The sequence below is a fragment of the Piliocolobus tephrosceles genome, chromosome 7 (genome assembly GCF_002776525.5).
Source record: "Piliocolobus tephrosceles isolate RC106 chromosome 7, ASM277652v3, whole genome shotgun sequence".
Classification (NCBI taxonomy): Eukaryota; Metazoa; Chordata; class Mammalia; order Primates; family Cercopithecidae; genus Piliocolobus; species Piliocolobus tephrosceles.
In genome coordinates, this window is record NC_045440.1 from 50,839,152 (window position 1) to 50,864,385 (window position 25,234).

The 25,234-nt window shown below is 36.5% G+C and overlaps 1 protein-coding gene across 3 annotated transcripts in view; it reads left to right on the forward strand.

The window, feature by feature from the left end:
- SNTG1 (syntrophin gamma 1) overlaps positions 1 to 25,234 on the forward strand; it is an 868,962-nt gene that overhangs the window by 227,104 nt on the left and 616,624 nt on the right. For 2 of the 3 annotated variants that reach the window (XM_023190587.1, XM_023190588.1), the window contains one exon: positions 22,125 to 22,199. The exons of the other annotated variant lie outside the window; for it this stretch is intronic. The gene's annotated coding sequence lies outside the window, so the exon portion shown is untranslated. The remainder of the gene's footprint in view (positions 1 to 22,124; positions 22,200 to 25,234) is intronic. 3 annotated transcript variants of the gene reach the window in all.

The window sequence follows — 25,234 nt, forward strand, 5'->3', positions numbered from 1 at the left end:
TCTGTATTTTTGATATTTTAATACTTACTTTTAGAATAATTCATACCTAACTATTATTCAAAAAAATAGATGTGAAACTCATGAAGCAACTCCTCATTGCAGATCAGAGTCAAACAAGAAGCCCACTAATGTGAATTTTGAGCCCTTTTGTAGACTTACTCAAGATGAAACTATAGGGATGAAGCCTGACTTCATTTACTGCCTTACAGAAAAAGTCCTGGCTGTCGGGGAGCCAGGGGGTGTAGAGAAACTCATGCTGACATACTCTGCCTCAGGGATTAGTAACACAAACTGAACTATTTTTCTCACCCAACAAAGTTTAGGGAAAGCAGAAATGATTGTCCCAAAATAAAAAATCTCCTTATTGTCAAATGCACTTTTTGTTTGTATTTTCATATATTTTAGAAAGTAGCAGTTTACTTATTTAAATAATTTAAAATTAGATATATATTTTTGAATAATTAGATATCTATGAATAATAAAAGCTAAATGCATTTAAAGGGAAATAAAATATGCATATGCAAATTCTGATAAAATAGATGACTTGAACTATCTTTGTATAGAATGTTAGGTGGAAACTTGTGGAAATACAGCTAAATATAGATAAATGATTTTGTTAAACTTATTAAGGCGCTTTGGAAAGAAAATTAGAAAAATAAAATGCCTATACTTAATGTTATTTTATATGAGGATAAGGAAATATTTCAACTAAAGAGTATTCAACTTGTGTTTGTGTGTGTGTGTGTGTGTGTGTGAATATGCTTTCAAGTTACTTGGGTAAATGTTTAACAGTGAGAATGCTTGGCCAGGCGTGGTGGCTCACGCCTGTAATCCCAGCACTTTGGGAGGCTGAGGCGGGTGGATCACCAGAGGTCAGGAGTTTGTTACCACCCTGACTAACATGGTGAAACTGCATCTCTACTAAATACAGAAAAATTAGCCAGGCGTGGTGGTGCACGCCTTTAATCAGAGCTACTTGAGAGACTGAGACAAGAGAATCACTTGTACCTGGGACGGGGAGGTGGCAGTGAGCCAAGATCGCACCATTGCACTCCAGCCAGAGCAACAAGAGTGAAACTCAGTCTAAAAATAAAATCAAAAACACACTAACAAACATGCAAAACAAAGTGGGAATTCTGGGTTGAATGGTAAGGTAGACTTACTTATCTAAAAAACTGCCAAACTGTCTTCCACAATGGCTATGTCATATTGCAACCAACAATCAATGTGTGAGGAGTCCTGTGCCTCCACATCCTCACCAGCCATTGATATTGTGAGAGTTTTGTTTAATTTTAGACATTCTAAAACTTAGGTAGTGGCCTTTCAATGTGGTTTAAATTTAGATTTATTTATATTCTTATTTGCCATTAATATGTCTTCTATGGTTAAATGTCTGTTAAAAGTCCTGTGATGATTTTTTTCTTTATTTTTTTCTTGTTGAGTTTTAAGTTTTCTTATACATTCTGTATATAAATTCTTTATCATATATATGATTTGCAAACATTTTCTCTCAGTATACAGTTGTCTTCTTATTCTCTTAACAATGTGTTTCACAGAGCAAAAGTTTAAAGTTTTATAAAGTCCAATTTTTAAACTTTTTTTTTTTTTACCATATATCCTGCTGATGTTGTATTTAAAACCAAAGGCAGGAGTGATTGAATGTAACAAGGATACAGGGAATTTTGAAAGTGATAAAATTCTTCTGCATGATACCTGGGTGGTAGATACATGACTGTATGCACTTGTCAAGAGTCATCTAGTAGATTTGAAAACAAGTCAATTAAAATAATTAACCAGGACGTCAGGGAATGTCAGAATGGAATGCAGACTGAAAAATGAATCAAACTGTATTATAAATGTATAACAAACTTCACTGAAGGTGGTGAGGGAAAAATAAGAGCTGACTTGAGAAACATCAGAAAAAGAACTGCTTTGACTGGAAACTGTAAAGTAAGCTAAAGACAAAATAATTATAGAATTAAAGAATTAATCACTGTACCTTATTTGGGAAACTCTTTTTTTACAGAAATGGAGGTTAGAAATTTTGAAACCACTTTACAAATACACTAGGGTTTGACAAATAAGTAATAAAATATAGGTAATAGGTTACTCTAAAGAGTGACTTTGGAATAGCTAAACCTTGTAGATGCCACCTTAAGCAAATCGATTCAGCATTTTCTCTGTCACAGGAAGAAGCCAGGAGGGATGGTGGGCACTGACTTTGAAGCTCGTGGTTCTGGATTACAACTGGAGGTATTATGAATTTGTTTAATTCAATAACAAATACGGACGGATACATAAATTATATGAGCATGCAGGTTAGGATACACGCATGTGTTCCCTAGCTGTGCACATGCATGGGATCTAGAAGCACTGTAATTTCAGTAACCATAAACGCACTGCACGTGCCATGCCTCAGTTTCCAAATATTACTCTCTAATGAAATGAACCAGGATTTCCTGGAAAAATGGTTGATTCTCTACTTAAGGTAGGGAAAATAGAGGATACGCGTAATGCACATTATAATGCTAGAAAATAGAATAGTGGCAAAAATAGAAGTTAAATAAAGATGAGGTTATATTAAAAGGACATAGGACCCAATGTGAAAGCACTCACAACAGCCAAAGTTTGTACAATTTATTTGAGCAAGAGTATATATAACATAGCGTGTGTGTGTGTGTATATCCTATATAGAGTATGTATATACATACAGACACTATATTAAATATAAAATAAACATACATGAATATGAATTCATACTGGTATAAAATTGATTATGGATATAAATATATGGCACAGGGGAGTCTTCCTTGCAGAGGAATTCCAAATAATATATGTTGATATACCTCCTTTCAAGAAGTGGAGCTGAATATCCCTACTTTTGAGTGTGGGTTGGACTTAGAGACTCACTTTCAAACAATAAACTACATAAAGTGAGAAATAGTAACTTTATTTTTTATTTTTTTATTTTTATTATACTTTAAGTTCTAGGGTACATGTGCACAACATGCAGGTTTGTTACATATGTATACATGTGCCATGTTGGTGTGCTGCACCCATTAACTCATCATTTACATTAGGTATTTCTCCTAATGCTATCCCTCCCCCCTACCCTCTCCCCATAATAGGCCCCGGTGTGTGATGCTCCCTTTCCTGTGTCCAAGTAGAATAGAGATACCCAGCAGGCGCCACTGTAACCAAGTGGGCAAGGTATATGCTACCAGAAATAAGTCCTGACCTTCCTCAAATAATGAAATAAGAAGGATGTTCACCTCTGTGATATTCTTCACAAAAATCTATAAACCTAGCCTAATCATGAAGAAGTATTGAACTAACCAAAATTGAGACCGTCTATAAATCACCTGGCCTATACTGATCACAACTATCAAGGTCATAGAAAGCAAAACACCTGAAAAAAATGCCATCAATTGGAAGAGACCAAGAAAACATGATGACCCAATGCAATGTGGTGTGTTGGATAAAATCTTGGAGTGAAAGAAGATGTTAGTGGAAAAAAGGTAAAGTCTGAATATAAAGCCTATAATTCAGTTCATGGCAATGTGGCAACATTAACCTGTTAATGGTTATGTACTATGTTACACTTAGAATAAAATGGGTGTAGATTATAGAGTTATTCTGTGTACTATACTTACAACTTTTTTCTAACTATGAAATTATTTCAAAGTAAAAATTCAATTGAAATAATTTTAAAATATTTTGTGAAAGAACTAGATTTTCTTTTTACTCCAGATGAATTAATAGACACCAAATTCGCCATCATGCTTGAAATAGAGTTGTAGTATTGCTGCATTTCAAAGCTCAAAATAAAACTGCCTTGATTACAGGCAGTATAGTCCTGTTGTAAAAATGCACAGAGAGATCATAAGAAAAGGATAGAGACTACAAAATTAGACCCATGTTCACATGATCAGTTGGTTTTCATCTAAATTGCATAGGCACTTCATTGAGAAAAGGATTATCTAAAAACAACTGGTAGTAGAACAATTTGATATCTACAGTAAACAAAATTAATTTCAATCAACAATTCAAAAATTAGCTAAAAGTGTATTAGAGAACTAATGTAAAACTTGAAACCACAATAGTTATAGAAAAATAATGGAAGAAAATATTTATGACCTTTGGCTAGGCAAAAAATTTTAAGTTATAACACTATAGAATTAAATAAGAGATAAAATATTCTATAATGTTTAGAAATTCCCAAATATTTGTAAATTAAGCTATGCACAGGAAACCAAAAAATAAATTAGAAGCTATAGATAATTTAAAGATAATACATATTTGTGAGATGAAGCTTAGAAGGAAATGTATAGCCTTAATTTTTTATATTAGCAAGAAGAAAAGGTTAATGATAAAAATATCACCTTTCACTCTATAGGGCCATCTGAAGAAAGATTTAATGTAATTCAAGGTAAGTTGAAGAAAACAAACAACAGAGGTAACAGAAAACCAACATAAGATAGAAATAATAAAGACAAAAGTTGATTGTTTGAAATGATGAATAAAACTACTTAGAATTGTAAAAGAAACAGAAAAATCACAATTTGTCAGAGCATCACCATGAATACTACAGATATAGAAGTGTAAAAAGGAAAAAAATATAAACACTATTCAGTAAAGAAAAAAACGGTAAATGAAAACCTTTATTGAAAAATAGAATCTGCTAAGATTAATACAAAAAGAGGAAATCTGAATAGGCTTATTTTGTTTAAATAAGTGAAATTGAGACTTAAGACTACATCCTTTGTCCCTATACACAAAACACCCCCAGGTACAGCTGGCTTCATTAGTCCACTCTATTAAAAATTCAGGAAACAATTATGCAAAACTTATACAAACTCTTTCACAAAATACAAGGAGAGGAAACATTCCCAATTTGTTGTATGAAATCAATATAGCCCTGAATCCAACACTGACAAGTGCTATAGCGAAATGAAAATGTATTAAAATTATGGACCTATAGCACTTATGATCACGGATGCTAAAATCCTTTCTGAAATATTGTCAGATCTTCTTCAGCAATGCATAAAAGGATAACACACATTAGCCACATAGATTTAGTCCAGAAATCTAAGATTACTTCAAAATATAAAAATCAACATATGCAGTGATCAATATATGACTGATATATATAATGTACATCTATATGTATATATAGTTATATATGTATTACTGTATATAGTTTAATATATAACCTAAAATGTAGATTGGGATATGTGCATGTATTTCCTAGTTTTGCCCATGGACAAGTTGTATCAAGAATAATAGAAATCATTGCTAAAAAGACAAATTAGCCCATTAAAAATGGGCAAGTGCTCTGATCAAGCACTCCAGGTATGCCACTAAAGAAGACGTACAAATTGTGAGTAAGTACATGAAAAGGCGCTGACATTATTATTAATCAAGTAAGTGGACATTAAACCATCTTGGGCTACCATGTCACACCCACTAGAATAACTAAAAGGAGTAAGACTGGCAATACCAAGTGTTGTTAAGAATGTTGAGCAACTGAACTCATAAGCACTGTGTGAAATGTAAAATGGTATAACACTTCCATTTCCAAGAGGAATAAATCAAGTGTTCATAGCAGGTTTTCATATCTAAATTGAAATTGCACAAAATTCTCATGATGAAATGAATAGATAAGCAAATGGTTTTATATTTATGCAATGATTGCTACTCAGCAATACAAAGAATGGAATACTGATTGGTGCAAAAGCAGCTGAATCTCAAGGAAGACTAGACAAAAATAGATATTAATATCTATGGCTGTATGGACACATCTATATGTCTGTATATAGATATTTAGATACATAGCTATAGTAGTATTTAATTTGTTTGCTTTCTAGGTAAATTAAACTATGAAGATGAAAATCAGAAGAGTGACTGTGCCTGAGTGCTACAGAAATGTTCTATATCTTGATCACAGGAGTGGTTACAAAGCTATATAGGTTTGCTAAAACTCATCAAACTGTGTCCTTCGTATATGAGTATTTTATTTTGTTTAAATTATTCCCCAATAGAAACTTATATTTAATGATTACTTGATACTTCTTTAAGGTAAATCTGATTATAAAAATACATATTAGTGTACACAAAATACATATTATTCAACATACAATTAAAAATGTATTCTTTGCATCATTATTATTTTCTTATCAAAAAAGGAAGGAGGTTAAATATTACAGCAGCAAAAGCCTTTAAGAAAATTTTGAATTATGGACTTTCCCCGAGCTTGCAGATAGGGTATTACTGGATGCCAAAATAAAAATGTAATATTTAGGACTTTTCATTGTAAGTCATAAAAATGGAGGTAAAATTCAAGAATTCAGCCAAGGAAACAAAACAATTTACACCTTCTCGAGATTGCTACTGGTGCTTTGTTTACAGCACTGAGACCTTTCCTGTCTTGCACATTCATAGAAATGAAAATAAACAAATCCATAGAATCAAGAATGTTATAAAAGTAGTTACCAAAGCTAGACAGAAGTTAACCTTTTCAAAAATTTCTGAAGAAGTGTTCATTGACAGATAAAAGCAATAAGTGGTTGTTAGTTTTGGGTAAGTTAAATGTATGTTTTCTTTTCTCCAGGGCATTCCTGGCTTATGTCTATTATCCCAGCAAATTATTCATACCTCTTCCTATCACTCTCCCAAGTGACATTATTTGGGTGGCAAATTCCATGATCATCTTAGTTTGGGAGACTTGGTCCCATTGGGACGTCAAGATAGGCACTTTTGGTTCATTTCTTCTGTTAAGCAGTAAAGGGTTCTCTTCCCATTACCAGGTTCAGATTATGACAGATCCATAATATCCAAGGCTTTCTTGATACTTTAATGTCACATGGCTGAAATTTTAGAAAATTCTTGAATTTATATGAAATCTATTCATCTTTCATATATGTAGTCTTATTTTTAGGTTGTCTCTTAGGAAATAAAAAACAGATTGTACTCATGTATAAAGTAGCTTCTTGGGTGGGTTCTCAATACTCTTTAAGTGTAGGAAGACGGCCATCAGAGAGCACTGGGCAGAGTCCCCAGGGATTGACAATACTCAGTGGATGCTATGCCTATGATCACGGAGCACAAACAGGACTTCTATTTAGAATAACAGGGTAATAATATTAACTTCAACTTAATAAAAACAATTTTATATGTGAAATAGGAAATCAAAGTTTGTTGACTTTCAACTATGCAATTATTGAATACCTACAGACATTTTCCTAGATTTCCATGTTGATTTATGTAGCTGGAGTTTATTCTTTTTCTCCGTTGTAATCCACCTTCTGTTGCAATAACACTGCATAATTTGTTTCTCTATTCTTTATTACATCAACATAACTTTTAATTGATTCAATTTTTGCTATGATAAAGATGCTTTGGTGAACAGACATTGTGGTATGTATTGATGCACATGTGTAAGAGGATTTTTACTTTTTAAAGGTATATATCTAGTGATAGGATCGCTGAGACCTTGGATATGGACACCTTTAACTTTAATACATAATACTAGACTATTTTCCACAATTATTGTACCAATTAATGTTCCTACTAGAGTTTACAAACCAGTTGCTCCTCTTAGTCTCAAGCATTTATTGTCTGCGTTTGTTTCTAATTTGATGGTCAAATAACATACTGTGAATGGAATGTGCCTTTGCCTGATAACTGTTAGTGGGCATTGAGTGCTTTTTGATGACGACCGGCCATTTGGTTTTTTTCTCTTCTAAAATGATTGTTCCTATCTTGGGTCCATTTTTATATTGGATTATTTGACTTTTTTCTTTATTGACTTTTAGAAGGTTTTTGACTATTTTAAATATTCCTTTTATTTTCACTTGTAATTGGTTGCAGTTACGTTCTATGAGTTTGTTACTAAACTCTTTACATATCCTATAAACCAGTCTTATTTTCTGTTCACTTGAGGCAATACTTTCAAACATCTAGATTTTACGTTTCCTGGTTTTACCAAAATTCTGCAATATAAATTTTCTTATTCCTATTCTTTGCCTGCTGCTGGCTTAGCACAGGTTTAGGCATTAGCCTTGTAAGCAAGTTACTCATCACACATCTGATTTTAAACTTCCAAAACATTGTTATGTCCTCTCCTGTTCTTTGTAATTATTAATTTGTGTTTTTCTAGTCTCTTTACTGTAATCTCAGTGAGATTTTGGTCAACGGAAAAAGTAAAATGTGAGTCTTCACTATTTTATCATGTTTATATAGAGAATATTTTCACTATTTGACATGTGTATCAAAAAGGGAAATAAAATAGCAGTGATTGTTTTGCAGCTTCAATGAAACTTAGAGTCATATGTGTGTACTTGAGTATTTGATTCACTCAGCAATTGTATTCAGTAGCTGAGCCTAGAGTTTCTATGGCGTGTTCACAGGTATCCTCTCATTCTGTCCTCATTCATTTGGTTCTATATATAATGGAATTTACAGATTCCATACTGTATATAGAGAGAGAGGGAATCACAGTTCAAAAATCTTAATTATCTGTTCTGCAATACCACCAGCAAAGTAGACAAAGAAATTAAATCAAGAATTAAACCAGAATCTACCTGCAGCTCCCTCTCCTATTGAAAAATATGCCCAATTAGCTAAGTTGGGCCCTTACCTGCTAGACTTAAAGTGAGGAATCAACTGGGAGCAATTTTAATTCAGAACAAGAAAACAGTAGCAAACTCTGCATGTTTGATATTTATGCAGGACAACATATTGAGTAATGTGTTTGTTGGTTTTCTAATAAAAGGAGGACATGCTCTTGGGCATTGCACTTAATTTTCTATGCAGTTTGTGTCTCATCTTCTGAGAAAAATTTACTAATCTTTAGGGTTGGAAGAACTATTTCTAGATAATACTCACCTGGAGCCTTATGGAATTGAATACAATTTCTGACACATAAACGTTGTTACAGTAAATTGACTTTCAATAATATCTGAAATTTTTGTGTTAAAGGGGTGATATAAACAATATCTATTCTAATGGTAACTGGTAACTTTTGTTGACTTTTGAGATGCATTTGAAAAGGAAAATGCTATTGCTTTGAAAGAATTACCTCTTTCCAAGAAGAAAACCTCTCAGTTTTCTTAAAGGGTCATATGGATTGCTCAAGATTAGTCCTCATCACTTAGAAGCATGGACATGCTTTCGCTTTTTTGTGCTTTCATTTTATATCACCACTAGGATGGCTTCTAAGATTTACATTTCATTGTGAATAAAATGTAAATAAAATAACATAGTGTGTTAGTAAATTTCCCTGAATAACATGTCATGTGATTTGTGATCTCTCTGAGTCATAATATATTTCTGAAATCTCCCTTAGAAACACTATGCATAGCTAATTATTGCCTTATAATGTATCCTATGGATTTTGAACCTGAAGATATACTCATACTTATATCAGCTTATTTGATACTCACTGAGCTCTTGCAGAAACACAGAATAGCTGTAGTACTCTTTTGGGAGCACAGAACTTGGGCATAGAACATAGAGTGTAAGGTACTTTCTGGAGGAGTTTTGAAAACACTGGACACAAGCCCGGAAGAAGCGTAGGAGTCTGAGAAGTGTGGGGAAAGCGGAGTTCAGGCAGATGCAGCCACCAATGAGAGGGACCACTGCTGCAAAGAGAGGATTTCACATTTAGAGAGTGGCACTTTGGAATAGTAAAATACAGAAGATGATATTGTAATGTCAAGACTTATAGATAGATCATTAAGGACAGTGAATATTATTCTAAATGATACTGACTGTGTCCTGAAGATGATGATGATCTATGAAAGAACTTATTGCTGAAGAGTCACACGATCATATAAGCTGAAAGTTTATGTTTCAAAAAGATGACTTCAGCAGCAGCACATAGAACAAATCAGAGATTTTGTATGGAACACTATATAATCAGTTTTTCATGATTATGGAAATCTAAGCAAGGACAAATAACAGGATAAGGTAAATGAGGCAGAAAGACTTAAGGAAAGTATACAGTTGGGAAATTATTTGGAGATTTTAGTAGAACTTGACCCACTGATTGTATAGGGACAAAGCGCAGGAAGAAATCAATATGAAGTTCAGTTTCGTGGCTTGGGGCGTGGGAGTTGTGATGGTATGATTAATAGATTATATGGGAAGACAGGCATGTCTTTGTGGGGAAAGGCTAACTTTCAGTGTCAATGTGCCGATTCTAGGGACTTTCCAAGAGGACCTGAGAGTTTGTGGTATCTGTATTGTGTGTTGTGTATGTGTATCTGGAGTTCAGAGAAACCTCTGGCCTAAAGATAGAATCAGTGATTGGCCCTTGAGTACCTGAGGTAGTTATAGATTTGAAAGCCCTAGTCTAGTGAGGAGAGCATTCCCACACAAAAGGTATGGAAGAATTAGAAAAAAAAGAAAGAAAGAAAAAAGAAAAAGAAAACAAAAATGAAACACTGAATCAAAGCATCCTGGGTAGCAGCAATATTTAAGGGGCAAAAGGAGAGACCACAAATTAGATTAAGAGATAATTGTCTTTAAAGAAAACACTATTCATTCCGTATTCTGCATTAATAAAGCATATAATCTTAGACAAGCATTCAAAATCCTTCACAACCTGGCCTAAACTGCTTTTATAAGAATGAAAGAGAGGGGAATAATATTTAGGGAAAGAGAAAGAGAAGAGGAATGAGGAAGAGTGAAAGGGAGAAGAAATGCTGTGTGATTTGTGGTTGAATTGAATTATACAGTGACAGCGAAGGTGGAGAGCTTGACTTGACTGCCACTTGCTTGGAAGGACAAAATAAGGAAGTGAGATAGAATTAGTCACCCTGGTTCTTGTCAGAGCAGCTCTGTGAATAACCTGAGAGCAGGAAAATAGTGTCACCAAGCCAATGGGCAAGTGAGGCTGCCCAGAGCGAACTCTGCAGCCCGCTGGCTTTAAGAAAGCACTGGCCAGGTGCGGTGGCTCAAGCCTGTAATCCCAGAACTTTGGGAGATCAAGGCAGGCGTATCGCGAGGTCAGGAGATGGAGACCATCCTGGCTAACACGGTGAAACCCCGTCTCTACTAAAAATATAGACAATTAGCCGGGCGTAGAGGCGGGTTCCTGTAGTCCCAGCTACCCGGGAGGCTGAGGCAGGAGAATGGCGTGAATCCAGGAGGCAGAACTTGCAGTGAGCCGAGATTGAGCCACTGCACTCCAGCCTGGGTGACAGAGCGAGACTCCGTATCAAAAAAAAAAAAAAAAAAAGATTAAATCCTGGCTGGGCGTGGTGGGTCACGCCTGTAATCCCAGCGCTTTGGGAGGCCCAGGCGGAGGGATCACGAGGCAGGAGCTCCAGATCACCTAGCTAATACTGTGAAACCCCGTCTCTACTAATAATACAAAAACATTAGCCGGGCATGGTGGCGGGGCCTGTAGTCTCAGCTACTCGGGAGGCTGAGGCAGGAGAATGGCGTGAACCCGGGAGGCGGTGCTTGCAGTGAGATCTCGCCACTGCACTCCAGCCTGGGGGACAAAGCAAGACTCCGTCTCAACAACAGCAACAACAAAAAGCACCAGTCCCTAGCAAGACTTCATCCTCCATCATGCTTCCCTTCCTTAGCCTGCTGGATCTCCCACTGAGGCACTATCTAATCTAGGACATCAGGATAGGAAGGGGTATTTACATCACATATGTGAAGCTGAATCCTCTGTCCTGATTGACATCAGCCTGGCCATTCCTGGTGATTATGTAGTGACGTGTTCTGCTCCTGTCATCTGCCCTCACTGCTGTTCCTGGAGGTTAACACGCCCCGGCTATTCCAGATTCAGAGCGTGCTCCTCTTACTGGCTCATGGGAGCCTGGACACAGAAACTTTCTCGCATATTCTATAACAAGGCACAGCAGAGATCACCATGAAATCTTTAGGAAGCCTTTCTAAGGGCTCAGAGCAAACAGAAGGGGATGGCATCTGGTGTCATGTGGCTGTTTCCAGGATTCATGGTACAAGTCTTTTCTCATAGAGTTGCTAACTACCTGCTTCCATACCCTAGGTCCCAGTTCACTCTTCAGAAGAGAGGCCTCTCCCTTCACCCTCCAGGGGAGGCCCTTTCTGCTCTGTCAACTCTGTAGATTCCATCAACTGGGAAGAAAGCAACTCTCCTCGACTCAGCCAGTTATTCCACTGCCCTTTATTGAGACAGACTCGTTTCATCCACAGAAACTAAGTCCCATATTCTCTAGTTTTAAATTTTGAAAAATTCTACTTAATCATTACCTATAACCTATTGATTAGAAGATGACTTATCTATGTCCCTTTTACTGTTGCTTCTGAGTATTCCAAAATATAATTTTTCCAAAATTCAAGTCTTCCAGTTAGAATTCCAAGTTTTTTTTAATAGACTAAGTATTACAAATTTCTCTTCAGGTTTTTTTTTTTTTTTTTTTTTTTGACAAAGTCTTGCTTCTGTGCCAGGTGGGAGTGCTGTGGCGCCATCTCGGCTCACTGCAGCCTCCGCCTCCTGGGTTCAAGTGATTCACCTGCCTCAGCCTCCCGAGTAGCTGGGACTTCAGGCGTAGGACACCACGCCGAGATGATTTGTGCATTTTTAGTAGAGATGGGATTTCACCATGTTGGCCAGGATAGTCTCGATCTTCTGACCTCGTGATCCGCCCGCCTTCGCCTCCCAAAGTGCTGGGATTACAGTCATGAGCCACCGCACTCCGCCCAGGAATTATTTTAGTAAAATTAATTTGCTTTTATAATAGATTATTTAAATTGTAGTTTAAAATTCTAAATGCAAACTGACAAGTTTAAGAATTCAAAAAAATCACTTATGTTGAATCCTACCTTTTCAAGATAATGACTACATTTCTACAATTGCTGCCTTTAGCACTGCAAATTATTGAAATGACAGACTGAAATCTACGGGTTTGATCTACCTCTTTTGTTTGCTTTTTCCTCTTGTCTCTCTTCCATTTTAATGTTCCTATTTATCTCAGAGACCCTGATAGAAAGACATAGATTCTTTTTTTTTTTTTTTTTTTGTTCTGTCATCATGGGCCTGCTCAATATGCTTAAACTATGGTCAGAAGTAAAAATGAACAGAAAGCTGATTTTTCACAATGCTTGTCTGAAATGGTTAAGGAGAACAGAACTTTGCTCTGCTGCTATTCAGATGCTTTGCCATGGCTGGTACAGCGTGATGCACAGTTACAAAGAACTTCGCATATGAACATGTTCCGTTCCAGTATGAAATTCTGAAAGGGGATTGCTTTTTTCCAGAGAACTGGCAATTCTCCATTGACAAGCACCAACAGTGGATGACACCGCAAACCTTCTTTACTGGTGCTTATTCATTTAATGCTCTATCAGAAAATCTGACTGAAATGATGGTTTGGTTCTGCAAAATCAAAAGATATTTAAAAGTAGATAGGTTTTTAAGGAGATAATTTTTAGTGAACACATTTTATTTTTTTATTTTTTATTTTTTTGGGTTTAAAATGTAGATTTTAATTTTCTGAATTAATTTTGTTTTGACTTCCAGGATACATGTGGAGGACGTGCATATTTGTTAAATAGGTACACATGTGCCATGGCGGTTTGCTGCACCTATCAGTCCCTCACCTAGGTATTAAGCCCTGTATGCATCTGCTATTTATCCTGATGCTATCCCTCCCCCACTCCCCTAACAGACCCCAGATTGTATTGTTCCCCTCCCTGTGTCCATGTGTTCTCATCATTCAGCTCCCATTTATGAATGAGAACATGTGGTGTTTGGTTTTCTGTGCCTTTGTTAATTTGCTGAGGATAATGGCTTCCAACTCCAACCATGTCCCCACAAAGGACATGATCTCATTTCTTTTTATGGCTGCATAGTGTTCCATGGTATATATGTACCACACTTCCTTCATCCAGTCTATCATTGATTGGCATTTGGGTTGATTCCATGTCTTTGCTATTGTGAACATATATGTGCATGTAGCTTTATAATAGAATAATCTATATTCTAGTTCTAGAGCCTTGAGGAATCACCATACTGTCTTCCACAATGGTTGAACTAATTTGCATTCCCATCAACAGTGTAAAAGCTTTCCTACTTCTCCATAGCATCTGTTGTTTCTTGACTTTTTAATAATCGCCATTCTGACTGGCGTGAGATGCTATCTCATTGTGGTTTTGACATGCATTTATTGGAGATAATATTTTTTTCCAAACAGTTTCCAAACTGTTGACATAAGGGTTGCATATTTTGAAGAGTTACTTCTATTTACACATTCACCGCATGTTTGAGTGTATATTAGGGACTTTGTAGTCTTCTAGGGTCTGTGAATGTAGCAGGGAAATAAAACAAGGGACAAATAGGTAAGTGAAATTTATATTATGACATGCAATATTTTGTATGCACAAAGAGAGTACAAAGCTCAACTGAACACATTTTAAATTACTACGGGATATCTGGTTGCAACTCTCTTTGTGCGTACAAAATATTACATGTCATAATATAAATTTCACTTACCTGTTTGTCCCTTGTTTTATTTCCCTGCTACATTCACAGACCCTAGAAGACTACAAAGTCCCTAATATACACTCAAACATGCAGTGAATGTGTAAATAGAAGTAACTCTTCAAAATATGCAACCCTTATGTCAACAGTTTGGAAACTGTTTGGAAAAAAATATTATCTCCAACTAAGAATTCTATTGCTAAATACTTATTATGCTCCATGGCTTTATTAAATGGCATGACTATACAACATCAGAAGATAAAGTTCATTTTTTTGAATATTACTCTAAACATTATGGTCAAAGAATAAGCCATCCCTTATTTATAGGTTTTTAAATTTGCTTTTAGCATATTTTATGTATGTCATAAATTAAGACAATAGTGACTCTAATCCATATAAACTGTGCTTTCCCCTCCCCAGCAGTAAAAATAATTTTTGTCTCCCACACACACACACACAAATGTTGAGTTTGGTGTCAGGTGTTTATAATATTGGACAGAGCAGTGTTGAGTTCTGCTTTGATGAGCTTCACAGGCATAGCTTTGCTTACTGAAAAGAGAGCAATTGGCTTAATATTGCTCGATTTAATTAAGTGAGGTCAGTTTAACTTAAAGTTTAGTCTCCATCCCCAGCCAGAAATTCCCATTTACCTTGCTCTAGCAAGTTGTCTGAGTGAAGAAAAGATTAATTTTCTATATCACAGTGCAGTCAGTGACAGGAATGAGGCTTTAGCAAACTGATGTATGGATGTACAGAAATTATTTTTTCAAGTAGTGATTTATTCAAGCAAGAATCAGGAAAATGTCAAAGTGTATCCAAAAATTATTTTGTGTCCTGTATACTGATGTTTGCTGTAGAGTTTTTTCATCCTTGTACTCATCTCCAAATAGAGCTTTTATATCTAGAAAGAGTACAATTGACTTAATATTGCTTAACTTAACTAAGTGAAGCAATTAATTTACATCATCGTCAGCCAGGGACACTCATCTACCATGTTCTGCATATTATCTGCTTGAAAATTGCTTCCATTATGGCCATGTCATTTTTATTTTCCTTTTTCAGTGATTTACAACTATAATTTTCAGATTGTTACAGAAACCCTACATTGGAAAACCTTAGTGTTTCCTAAAAATATCAAGATATATGTCTATACATACATTTGTCATATAACCAATAGACATTACTAGTTGAACATAAAGACGCATTGTAACTTAAATGCCATCTAATTATGCTAAATAAAAATATCTTTGAAATTAGGAAAGCAAAAGAGTCTGTTTCTAAACCAACTTTTCCTATATGTCACTCAGGTATTAAATCTAGTATATATAAAACCTTTCATATCACATTCCTTCAAATAACATTGACCTCTATGGACCGTGATTATATGTAATAGTCCTGATAAGAAAGTATATTTGGCCAAGCATGGTGGGTCATGCCTATAATCCCAGCACTTTTTGAGGCCTCAGCAGGCAGATTGCTTGAGCCTATGAGTTTGAGATCAGCCTGAGCAACAGAACAAAACCTCATCTCTACAAAAGAAAACACAAAATACAAAAGTTGGCCAGACATGGTGGCATGTGCCTGTAGTCCCAGCTATTCAGGAAGCTGAGATGGGAGGATCCTGTCAGCCTGGCAGGTTGAGGTTGCAGTGAGTCACGATCACACCGCTGTACTGCAGCCTGGGCAAGTTTGCAAGATTCTGTCTCAAAAAAGAAGGAAGGGAAGGGAAGGGAAGGGAAGGGAGAGGAGGGGAGGGGAGGGGAGGGGAGGGGAGGGGGGGGGGGAGGGAGGAAGGAAGGAAGGGAGGAAGGGAGGAAGGGAGGAAGGGAGGAAGGGAGGAAGGGAGGAAGGAAGGAAGGAAGGGAGGAAGGAAGAAAGGAAGAAAGGAAGAAAGGAAGAAAGGAAGGAAGAAAGGAAGAAAGTAAATTTGTTTCACTCAAGTATTATTTTGAGAGAAATTTAGAAAAGCCATTAATTAGTTTGCATATCATTTTTTCTAATAATTTAAAAATTACCTTAGATAAGTATTGTTATAAAATACATGATTACTTAATGAAGGAATCTAAATTTGAACTTATAATTTGATGTTATGTGGCTACTTCTTGTGCTTTCTCTTATTAAAATATAAAAATATAATTTAATTACAATTCCCTTAATTTGTATAATAAAACTTAAGCAAGTTAAATGATTTAGTAACCTTTTTCTAAAATGTTTAATATTTCCCAACTTCCTGAAAAAAATCTACACATCTTTAGAAAGGACCATATTTGTGAAAAATTATAATTCCCAACTACTAATTCTATTGCTACATACTTCATACAAACACAAACCACTTTACATTGTTAACATAAAGACAATCAAATGTAAATAAGGCCACAAATTGTAGATATATTATTAAGACCAAATCATTCCATTCCTTTTATTACTGCCATTAAGGAACAATTTGTTCTTTTTGTCTGACAGTAAAGGAAAGAAAATATGTTCCTCTCATCTGAAGATATGCACACAAGAATACATAAACAGAGGATATAGTATAAGATGCATTTTGCTTGTTTTACTTTAGTATAATAGTTGACAAAAACAAAACTTTAACACATATGTGTGTGTATACATGTATATGCATGTGTGTATATATATGTGTCTGTGTATTTATATATGATATAAAGCATATTAATACCATAAGAATCTGTGAATCTATTACCCAATGTAAGAAGTGGAGCATGACAACTGTAGTACACATGATTTTTACTATATTTGTATTTTATTCTATTTTCCTTTAAGAGATAACACTATTTGAAGTTATATTCAACATTTCCTTTACTTTTTAAGTGAAGGGGTGGACGATGATCCTATTATCCTGCCCCTGCACACCTGTGGGCGTTTCTCGTTAGGTGGAACATTAAGGAAAGAAATAAGACACAGAGACAAAGTATAGAGAAAGAAAAAGTGGGCCCAGGGGACCGGCACTCAGCATACAGAGGACCCACACCGGCACCAGCCTCTGAGTTCCCTCAGTATTTATTGATCATTATCTTTACCATCTTAGAAAAAGGGAAGTGGCAGGATAATAGGATCATGGTAGGAAGAAGGTCAGCAATAAGACATGTGAATAAAGATCTCTGTGACATTAGTTTAAGGAAAAGTGCTGCGCCTTAATATGCATATGCAAACATCTCCATAAATCTTTTCAGTGCATAAAGAGCAGCCTTGCGCTAGCAAGTCCCATCTTTCACCCTAAGGCGGTTTTCTCCTTTCTCAATAAACAGAACATACAATCGGGTTTTACACTGAGATGTTCCATTGCCCAGGGACGGGCAGGAGACAGATGCTTTTCTCTATCTCAACTGCCAAGAGGCCTTCTTTCCTCTTGTACTAGTCCTCCTGAGCACAGACCCTTCACGGGTGTCAGGCTGGGGGACGATTAGGTCTTTCCCTTCCCACGAGGCCGTATTTCAGACTATCACATGGGGAGAAACATTGGACAATACCTAGCTTTCCTAGGCAGAGGTCCCTGCGAACTTTGGCAGTGTACGTGTCCCCGGGTACTTGAGATTAAGAGAATGGTGATGACTTTTAACCAGCAAGCTGCCTTCATGCACTTGTTTAACAAAGCACACCCTGCACAGCCCAAAATCCTTTAAACCTTGAATCACCACAGCACATGTCTCTTGCAGGGACAAGGTGGGGGGTAGGGTCACAGATTAACAGCACCTCGACTACAGAACAAAATGGAGTCTCTTATGTCTACTTCTTTCTATATAGACACAGTAACAGTCTGATCTCTCTTTCTTTTCTCCACATTAAGAAACTTTTAAGATTTTAATTAGTTATAATTTCTAGGAAGTTGCAAAGAAACATACAGAGAGATGCTGTGTACCCTTCACTCAGCTTCACCCAAATTTAACATCTTGTGTAACTGCAGTACCTGATTATGAAAAGCAGGAAACTGACCTTGGTACAACCCACAGAGTTATTTGGTTACAGGTGCACTCGTTTGTGTGTATATGTCATTTTATCATATGTATATTTCTGTGAAACTCCCATCACAACTAAGATATTTAACTTATTAAATAATATGCCAGGCAGAGTGATTGTTTCGTATTTTTATATAGATGAGGAGTGTTTTAAAACATTTATTTTCTTTCTGAAACTTTTCCATCTTCGTCACTTACAATTTGTTTTTCTCAGTGATATTTGTATTTGAGGGTTTTCGATGAATAATAATTTCATTGAATAATTACAGTGAATAATAATTTATTTCACAAAAAGACATCATAGCACATGCAGTATGAATTTATCAATATTAAAAGACACTTTGAATAACTGACATCAATAATGTATTTTTAAAACTCACATGTATACTCTTATGTTTTATACTTAAATTTTCCAGTTAAATTCCTGGGTCAAAAATGAAGTTCGACTTCTGCTTCTGACAAAACTGGAGAAGAAGCAGTTTTGCTTCTTCCTCCCACTTAAATGCAACTTAATATCTTGGACATCACATAGGGAAAAACATACAAAGACCTAGAAAGGGAGAGAGAAGACGGCCCACTCTTAGGGAGCTCAGAACTGGGAAGGACATGGTGGCAAGAGCCCTGGTATTTCTTATTTGCCTCATATATTCCGGTTGGATAGAAACTTAAAATCTCTCCTTTCTTCTAGTTCCTTGTTAAGTAATACATTGATTAACCTACCATTTTTAGATTTTTATTTACTTCATTAGCTGTAGTGAACTCTTCTTTGGATTGTCTGTGTTTTGGTTTGAGGTTTTTATTTGATTTCTTCATTTCCCTCACGGTGTTACATTAAAGCCTCTGCAGAGGTCTCAACTAGGAGCCGAGTTTTGTGGCTTGCACTTGTAATCCCAGCTACTTGGGCGGTTGAGGCAGGAGGATCACTGGAGCCAAGGAGTGAGAGGCTGCAGTGAGTTATGCACTGAGTGTTGCACCCACTGCACTCCAGTCTGGATGATAGAGTGAGACCCCATCTGTAAAAAAATAATAATGAAGTGAAAATAAATGGGTAATCGTGGAATTGAGGGTGGTAAATATGTAAACAGAAGACTCATCTAGCTAGACTCATTGAGCTTCCTTTCCCTTTTTGCTCTTCATATTTGCACCTGGGGCTGTAAGAGTGGTACTTTGAACCTTGTATTCTAGTTCTAATGTCCGCTCACCTCTGTGGCTATAGAGACCAGGAGTAGACCGGCCTCAGTGAGGATAGCATGTTGTTCTTTAACTAATGTTCCTACTTTCACACCTCAACATTGGTCCTGTGGTACAAGGTTACATTTTTTTTTAATTCAAGAGGCTTAATGTATATTTATTATTTCATAAATAAAATCCATCAAATACATCTATATAAAATAATAAATAAATGGAGAAAAACAGATTAGTCTAAAATTATTTCACATAAAATAACTAAGGAAACAACCTGTGAAAACACTTAAAGATATGATAATTATTCCAGTGCAATTAACATTATTTTCACACAATATCTAATTCTGAACTCCTTATCATATAAATTTTAAAAAATATGGAATCACATGCATGACATGTGGGGATACAATAATAACAGAGTGAGGCATAAGACTTATCTCGTGTATTGGTTATCTATTGTTGCATAAAAACATGTAGCAAACTTAGTCATTTAAAATAGTACTCCTTTGTTTCCTCATGGTTTCCATAGTTAAAAGTGCAGGCACGACATATGCAGATTGATTCTATGCACAGTCTCACAAGGCTACAATTGTAGTGTCATTCAGGCTGCATTCGCATCTGGAACTCCGGGGTTCTACCAAACTTGTTTAGGTTTGTGGCAGAATTCGGTTCTTTGCATTTCTAGGACTGATGTCCCCACATTCTTGCTGCGTGCTGGCCAAGGGCTGTTCTGGTTCCTACTGGCTGCCTCCTGGAGGACTTGGGTATACAACCATCTCCACAGGGCAGCTTCCCTCTTCCAAAGGCACGGGAGGATCTGTCCCAGCTCAAACCTCTGATCCTTTGTAGGAGCTCCCACCTGATCAAGTCTGGCCACCCAGTATAATCTCCTTCAAACTGATTAACTCAAAATTGGCTAATTTGGGAGATGACAGCCACATAATCCCTCCACTTTTGTCATCTGATAGAATCTCATCACAGGAGTGAAAGCCACAACTGCCACAAGTCCAGTCCACAGCCAAGGAGCATTTTAGGGGCAAGAATCTGGGGGCCATCTGTATTAGTCAGGGTTTTTTAGAGGGACAGGACTAATAGGAAATATATATGTATATTACATATATATATATATATATATATATATATATATATATATATATATAATGGGAGTTTATTAAGTAGTATTAACTCACACAATCACAGTGTCCCACAATAGGCTGCCTGCCAACTGAGGAGCAAGAAAACCAGTTCGAGTCCCAAAGCTGAAGAATCTGGAGTTGGATGCTCAAGGGCAGGAAGCATCTGGCACAGGAGAAAGATGTAGGCTGGGAGACTAAGCCGGTCTAGTCTTTTCATGGTATTCTGCCTGCTTCATATCTTGGCAACACTGGCAGCTGATTAGATTGTGCCCACCCAGATTAAGGGTGGGTCTGCCTTTCCCAGCCCACTGACTCAAATGTTAATCTCCTTTGGCAGCACTCTCAGACACACCCAGGTTCAATACTTTGCATCCTTCAATCCAATCAAGTTGATACTGAGTGTTAACCATCACACCATCCAAGAATTATTCCTAGCACGTCTCAAAAGCTTTACTCTAGTTAAGGGTTCTCAGCTTAGCTATGTTTCAAATTTTGAGGGAGCTTCTTTAAAATGCATATTTATAGGCCTTTATCTGAATCTCATTCAGAATCAGAATTGAACCCTATCTCCTCAGTTATAAATATATTATTATTTTCAATAAACTATAGAAGCAACGCTTATGCAGCCAGCTTCATCACCCTGGGACTTCTGATAACCACTTCTCTATTAAATATAGACATCTCACCTACATTTCATTTATTAAAGTACAGTATTTTCAAAACTACAGTTGAGTTCATGAGGGGCCAAGTATCATAAACGAGATCATTAAAAACTAAATGACAAAGGCAGAAGCATCTCTCTAGCCTCTAGAATTAACAATCTGTTCTTCAAGCCTTCAATGTTTTAAGGGATCAGCCTGCCCCCCAAAATAAAACTGAGTTAATAGCTAAGTTTCATAAAAAAGTTGTCACTTCTTGGCATTAAATCAATAGACTATTCCTCACGATGAAGGCTTTTACATATTGTCACTAATTTAAACTTGGAGTCTCATTCTAAATTTGGATCCAAGTGCTACCTACTGGCAGATGAAATTTTGGGCAGATTACCACATATCCTCTGGTACTCCTTTTGAAGTCAATTTCCCCAAAGTGTATTCCATGGAACTTAATCTTGTGGCATTAGTCATTTGGAAAATATTACCTCACTTCCTCTCTCGATAATTTACAGGGATCTGAGCTATTCCTAGAAATTGACAAGAAAGTGTGGAAAATTGTGTATGATTTAAGTGTAACTAGCAGGCTTGTCTTCCTCATGGGGAAAGTAGATACATTTCAGTGTGTAGATTTCATCACTTCTATTTTTGAATGCTCATAGGACTTATTATTTTTTTTTATTTCTTCATCTAGACTGCTCTCCAGAATGTTGAGATTGCCCGAGAAGTGACCCCAGCAAAAGAAAAATATTGCTCTACCTGAATTCAAGTAAGACCATTACTTTGCAGTAATGTATCATGCGTAAATTAGTGTGAAAAAGTCAACTGTATTTGTCTACACTTCTAAGAGACAATTGTTGTCTTTGATATTAATCTTTTTGAAGCCTCTTTCTCTGTTCTTGAAAATTGACATAGAAAACAAAACCTCTTGTTATGGAAGGAGTAGAAATATTCAGAAATATCTCAATGTTTAATTGCAGTTACACAGCATTTGGATGTGTCTTTCCACAATATTTATTTAAACAGCTGTGTTGATTTGTGTTGTTTCTTTAATAAATACTATTTATAGGAATGAGAAAAATAATTTAGTTTTTCTAAAACACCCTTTATTAGGTGATGGGTCAGTGTCTCCTCATGAAGATGGTAACTGGAGTTATACATTTCAATGAGGTGTGATTTCCTAAGAAGGGTAGACACTCAACAAGGAGGGGGCAGGGGGCAGTGCTTGGCAGAGTGACTATGGACTGTCACGTTCTCTTTTGTTTGTTCAGAGGAATGAGTGAATAAGGTGAAATTAGTACAATGAATCAAATTCCTTCAGGAAGGGAGTGTGTGAGTCAGCATGTATGATGCAGGTGGATCAATGACTTTGTAGTAGAATAAGTGTTAACTTTAGGAAGGAATCATACACTATTTGTTGGAAGGAGGTGAACCTGGCTAGAAAAGGTTAGGATCGAAGTCACTAAATCTGTTTTTATAATAAGCTGTCACAGTATTTTTGACAGCTTATGTCCTGGCAGTCCAAGGACTTATAGTATGGTTTTAGTAAGAATCATCAAACTCACTGATATCTGTTAAGTTTCAATGAGTGCCAGTACTGAAAAGTATATTGTGTGCATATTTATGTATTCAATTTTACTTAAATGTAGTATAGAAGTGACAAGAATCTTTGAGTGTATCATGTGTTATAAAAACCATGAAATTTTATAACTATGTAGCCATGCAGATTGTCTATTATAAGAGATTTCTAGGCTGGGTTTTCAAGGGCTATGGCAAGTTCAGAGGCACTGAGGATTAGGCAATTAGGCCTCAAAGTTGTCCTGTTTGCTACCTATTCTGTTAGGCATGGAAGCCACATTGTGCTATTTCTTGTCGTGGAATGTACATGGGAATGGGTTGCCCATAGACTAATTTCTGTCACCCAATCTGACCCTAAAATTATTCAGGTAGATTTTTAAACAATTATCTTCTTAAAAAATTTTACTTTAAGTTCTGTGATACATGTGCAGAACATACAGTTTTGTTACGTAGGTATACATGTACCATGGTGGTTTGCTGCACCTATCAACCCATCCTCTAGCTTTTAAGCCCCACATGCAGTAAGTATTTGTCCTAATGTTCTCTGTCCCCTTGGCCCCAACTCCAACTCCCAACAGGCCCTGGTGTGTGATGTTCCCCTCCCTGTGTCCACGTGTTCCTGTTATTGAGCTCTCACATGTGAGAACATGTGGTGTTTGGTTTTCTGTTCTTGTGTTAGTTTGCTGAGAATGATGGCTTCCAGCTTCATCCACGTCCCTGCAAAGGACATGAACTCATTCTTTTTTTTATGCCTGCATAGTATTCCATGATGCATATGTACCACATTTTCTCTATGCAATCTATCACTAATGGATGTTTTGGTTGGTTCCAAGTCTTTGCTATTGTGAATAGTGCTGCAATACACATATGTGTGCATGTGTCTCTACAGTAGAATGATATGTAATCCTTTGGGGATACACCCAGTAATGGGATTGTTGGGTCAAATGGTATTTCTGGTTCTAGATCCTTGAAGAATCACCAGACTGTCTTCCACAATGGTTGAACTAATCTACACTCCCACCAACAGTGTAAAAGTGTTAAACAATTATCTTTAAATTAAAGAGTGTATTTTCATCATTCATGTAAACTCAGAAATTTCCAAAGCACATTTTCCACAAAGCAAAAAGAACCCTTTCTAATGCATTATAAATGCCACTATATACCGAAAGTTTTCAAGTTATTTTTCATTGCTAGACCTTTTTTCATAGTTAAATATGTGCTTCACATAAAATCTCATAGGGGAATCCAACAGACAAAAGAGGGAAAAAGAAGCATTTTAATGGAAGCAGCAGTGAGTGATCTAGGACTTGGCTGCTCTGTTACTGTCTTCATTTCTCCTAAATCCATTCCCATTCCCCAAACCTCCAGATTAGATGAATATTAATATTTCTTTGAGTCCTGTGATTCCTTGGTTTTTCAATCCTTAATTTGGAAGCACTTGTGGAAGAATCAATTGAAGGGCACAGAGAGCAAAGGATGGAAACTGAAACTTCCAGAATTATTCTGGGCTAGCCATCAGTGGTCAAGCTGTTGATGTGCAAGAGGGGATCATTTATTCCCTTCTTAGAATTTCCAAGTGTCAGGGGCCGCTCTGCATGCTTTCACACCACTGCTGTGCAAAGATTTCAAAGCATCATGCACAGAAAATCCTGACTAAAGCTCAATAAGAGTACAGGTTACACATGAAGAAATGGCGAAAGGCAGTTGTAAGGAAAATAATGGAAATTCACTTGAGGGCGGCTATTCCCATTCTCAAACCACCTTCTTCTGACAATCCTGAAAAGTGTTAATATTTTGTTATCTTTCAAAAATATGGTTGGATGCATTTCAAGCTGTCCTCTTTCTTCTTAAATATATCTCTTTGCCTTTTCATGTTTAATTCATGCTCATATTTGCCCACATTTAAAGTTAGGTTGACTTCACATTGGAGTTGAAAATAGCCCCAGGAGCATAAGGAACCCTGAGAGCCTTAGTGTCCTCAAGTGTCACAGCTGGGTCCCTGCCCCTTTGTGATCGCCGCCCTCTCTACCTGGCTAGAGACAGCCCCAGGCTTCCTGGGTATTTTTAAAATTACTGTAACATGCAAGGCTGGTTCAACATTCGCAAATCAATCAACATAATCCAGCATATAAACAGAACCAAAGACAAGAACCACATGATTATCTCAATAGATGCAGAAAAGGCTTTTGACAAAATTCAACAGCCCTTCATGCTAAAAACGCTCAA